The 3,884-nt window shown below is 52.4% G+C and overlaps 5 non-coding genes across 5 annotated transcripts; 2 read left to right on the forward strand and 3 right to left on the reverse strand.

Annotated features, from left to right (window-relative positions):
* Window positions 1–1,601: 1,601 nt before the first annotated feature.
* TRNAR-CCU lies at window positions 1,602–1,674 on the reverse strand. The gene has a single exon. It is a non-coding gene; the product is annotated as a tRNA-Arg (tRNA).
* Window positions 1,675–1,870: 196 nt separating this feature from the next.
* TRNAR-UCG lies at window positions 1,871–1,943 on the reverse strand. The gene has a single exon. It is a non-coding gene; the product is annotated as a tRNA-Arg (tRNA).
* Window positions 1,944–2,152: 209 nt separating this feature from the next.
* TRNAR-UCG lies at window positions 2,153–2,225 on the forward strand. The gene has a single exon. It is a non-coding gene; the product is annotated as a tRNA-Arg (tRNA).
* Window positions 2,226–2,526: 301 nt separating this feature from the next.
* Window positions 2,527–2,599, forward strand: TRNAR-CCU. Its single transcript has one exon. It is a non-coding gene; the product is annotated as a tRNA-Arg (tRNA).
* A 428-nt stretch (window positions 2,600–3,027) lies between these two features.
* Window positions 3,028–3,100, reverse strand: TRNAR-CCU. The gene has a single exon. It is a non-coding gene; the product is annotated as a tRNA-Arg (tRNA).
* Window positions 3,101–3,884: the final 784 nt, after the last annotated feature.

Genomic DNA, 3,884 nt, shown 5'->3' on the forward strand with positions numbered 1-3,884 from the left:
AAAAAAAAAAAAAAAAAAAAAGACCAGCCTGAGCAAGAGGGAGACCTGGTAGGGCATTGTGGTGGGGGCTTGCAGTCTCAGCTACTCTGGTGACTGAGGCAGGAGGATCTCTTAAGCCCAAGAGTTTGAGGTTGCTGTGCGCTAAGATGCCATGGCAGTCTACAGAGGGTGACAAAATGAGACTTGTTTCAAAAGAAAAGTAGCATCCATCAGACTTGGTGACTGGTTTGGGGTGGAGAAAAGGGGAAAGGTGGTGCATGGCCCTGCAGAAGGGAGAGGAAAAGTGTTCTCTGTTTTGTTGTTTCTTTTATATAAATATTATACAAAGACTTTTAAAAAGGTGTTTTTAAGCTTTTTTGAGTCAGGAATTCCCAAGTAAGTATGGAAATCCCTAGAATGTTGCACATTAGGTGAAGTAATCAACCTGCAGGAACCAACGGTATCTCCCCAGGAGCACGAGTTAAAAAAAAAAATCTCTAGCCAGAATAGAACACTTGACACCCCCAACCCCGCAAAGAAGAAGGAAAAAAAAACCCATGCAAAGGAAAGTAAGAATATCATGGTGTACATCTTTCTAAGAATGTCTGGGAACTGAATGCCCGGTGGCTTCCATTTGACCCCGCTGACCTGCTTTTCACCCTCCCCTGCTCCTACCCTGTGTTCGGGCCATGGGATATGTTTGGTTAATAGCAAGAAAACAGAGGGATTGAGGAGGCTGAATAGGTATTTATTCCTCCTGTGAGATCAAGGTCGCTGCAGGCTCTCTGCATCTCTTGACTTAAAATCAGAATTCCCTCCACAATCCTGTCTCCGGGTTCCAGGACCTTCTACCTTCCCTGCCTTTGAGGTCTGGCGATGGTGCTGGCTCCCCGCCTAGGCGCTGGCCTCGCATTTCCTTACTACTGCCCTTTCAAAGCAAGTGTTTTACACCTCCTCGAAGTACCCAGTAGGAGTGTGCCATCTTCTCCCTGCCAGACGCCGACTGGCAACAAGTGCTAGGCGTTTACTAGCTCAATGCCCAAATACCCTTGCACACATGTGCTACCCTGCACCCCTCCCGTCCCAGCCCAGGGCAGTGCGCCAGTGGCTTTTCAACATGTACAAAACCCCACCAGAGGGACTGACCCTGCAGTTGGGCAGCGCCTCCATCCCTCCTGCTGCCCTTGGGGCGAGGGATTGATTGGAGTTTCGTCTGCAGGTGAACTCCATAGCGACCGACTCACCCTTAACACACTCGGTTTCATTTTCCTGTGGGTTTGTAGCTGGCAGAGGACTGTACGGGGTGAGTGCTTGGATGCTGAACCCATTCTGGGTGTCAGCTCACAGAGGCAACAAAAATGGGGCACAGTTTTGCCCTCACATCGGTTTACCTTTCAAAGTGCAGTAGGCAACAAAACCAAACACCTCTCCCACCCCCAAATAAAAGTGTAGTCGGGCTTCATCGAGAAGAAAAGGAAAACTAATTACAACCGAGACGTGCAGGAAACGTGCTAAGTGGTTTGCTTTATAGATTTTTTTTTTTTTAAAGCTGGCTTTTAAAAAGTTACTTAAAAATGGTTCCAAAACATAGCTTACCAATTTTCAGGTAGCTATTCAACCACCACCCCAGATGGGACTCGAACCCACAATCCCTGGCTTAGGAGGCCAGTGCCTTATCCATTAGGCCACTGGGGCTTCATGTAACACGCGCCAGATCACATGTCTCTTAAACTGTGACGCCACTGGCTGCGTAATGACGCCATACGAAAGCGCCAAGGTACAAAACCCGATTGGCTAGAAGTTACTCCCCAGCTTCAGGATCCGGGAGGAGCAGTCCTAGGAGAGCTAAAACAAGTGAAGGGACAGGGATACTGGCACGAGTTAAAACATTCGACCACGAAGGGACTCGAACCCTCAATCTTCTGATCCGAAGTCAGACGCCTTATCCATTAGGCCACGCGGTCTACTTCTAGCATATGTTTACCTAGCGACCTACATAGGAACCAGTAGACTCTCTAGCCGTGACGTGACCCCGTGACTTTACCCGCTTCTTCCTCCGTCGCGCCTGTGACGCAACCGGTGACAAGATGCGCGCCGTCCGCTGCGAACCGCTCGCGGCGCCACCTTAGAGCTGCAGCACCTGGACCACCCACTGCGGCCTGCTGGGCGTCGAGACCGCGTGGCCTAACGGATAAGGCGTCTGACTTCGGATCAGAAGATTGAGGGTTCGAGTCCCTTCGTGGTCGTGCTCCTTTTGGGCGAGTGGCAGCAATCCACCGCCTCGGCTCTGTTGCGGCCTCTTTCATTGTATCCTTACGCAGTCCTCCGGCCCATCGAGCCGCTCGGCGCTCGCCTTTCCGGGAGCCTGATCCTCTTAGTGTTACCGCGCACCGCCCAAACTCGGTGCCTGGAGCTCTTGCTCTTCGCGCAGGCTGGGGAAGATGTTGCCCAGCCAGTGATCCACTGGTCCCAGCGGTCTACTGGTGGCGTTGGGGTGCGGTGTCAGAGCAAACTATCATAGACCACGTGGAATGCGTGTCTTGCCGCGCCCCAGTGGCCTAATGGATAAGGCACTGGCCTCCTAAGCCAGGGATTGTGGGTTCGAGTCCCACCTGGGGTGACTATGTGGTCTTTGCTGAGATTTTGCTGCCGGGATCCCTGGCCTCGGCGCAACCACCTTCTGGCTGCGGGACCCCGTTCTCCTTGTCAGGGACTCCTGCAGTCCAGGTGTCCGCATGTCGTATTTCCTTGGCTACCCGAGACTGTCCTATCAGTCACAGCTGTAGTGTCTTGGGAGCCCTCTGCGCTCTTAATCCTCCGTGGGAGTCCTGTCCCCATCCTCGAAATTGATGGGCGAAAGGTGCTCACTCACCGCCACGAGGCTCTTGGGTACTGGGCGTTGGGTGCTTCCCCCTCTACTTGGGGTCTCTCGGTGCAGATGCTGCAGAGACCCTTGTTCAACCTGGCGCGCGCGAGTTGAGCCAGACATCAGGATCACTTACAGTTCTCTTAGAGGGGGGAAAAAAAATATCCAAAACTCTACCATCTTACCCCAGGTGGGACTCGAACCCACAATCCCTGGCTTAGGAGGCCAGTGCCTTATCCATTAGGCCACTGGGGCCCCTGGCACGTGGTATTGCCATCTGTTCCCCTAATAGCCTCCGAGGGGGCTCGCGGCTGCAGAGCAGCTGGGCAGATACCAACCCCGGAGAGGAATGCAGCACGCGCGGGTTAGCCGGCGCCCGCCCAGTCCCCTGCACAAGGGACGCGCAGTGGAACCTGGGAGGCCCCTCTGAGGCTACTGGACCCCAGAGCGGAGGCTGTGGACACTGAGGTTTGGTGGCATTTCCTTCATCCTGCCCTAAGCCAATTTGTTCACCTCTAAAGACCTGATAGAAAATCCAAGAATTTTAGGAAACTGTAGTGTGGGAAGGGGAGGAGAACAGACAAGTATTAGTCACGAACACGGAAACAAACACGGAAAATCGTCCCCCTCGTGAGAAGGTACAGCCAGGAGGGACAAGTCCTTCCAGTAGTAACAACACAAATGTATTCTACTGACTGGCGTGGTGGCTCACGCCTGTAACCCTAGCAACTCTGGGAGGCGGATCGCCTGAGCTCATAGGTTCGAGACCAGCCTGAGCTAGAGCGAGAGCCACCCCCCCCATCTCTAAAAATAACCAGGCGTTGTGGCAGACGCCTGTAGTTCCAGCTACAAGGGAATCGCTTGAGCCCAAGAATTTGAGGTTGCTGTGACCTATGATGCCACAGTGCTCTACCAAGGGTGAGGTCTCAAAAAAAAAAAAAGAAAGAAAGAAATATATTCTATCGCAGGCAGACAATATATATCGCAGGCAGAGAGAAAAGAAAGGTCAGCCGTGATATTTCAAAATCTTTTTTTTTTT

The sequence above is a fragment of the Otolemur garnettii genome, unplaced genomic scaffold (genome assembly GCF_000181295.1).
Source record: "Otolemur garnettii isolate 467f Iridium unplaced genomic scaffold, OtoGar3 scaffold00018, whole genome shotgun sequence".
Lineage (NCBI taxonomy): Eukaryota > Metazoa > Chordata > Mammalia > Primates > Galagidae > Otolemur > Otolemur garnettii.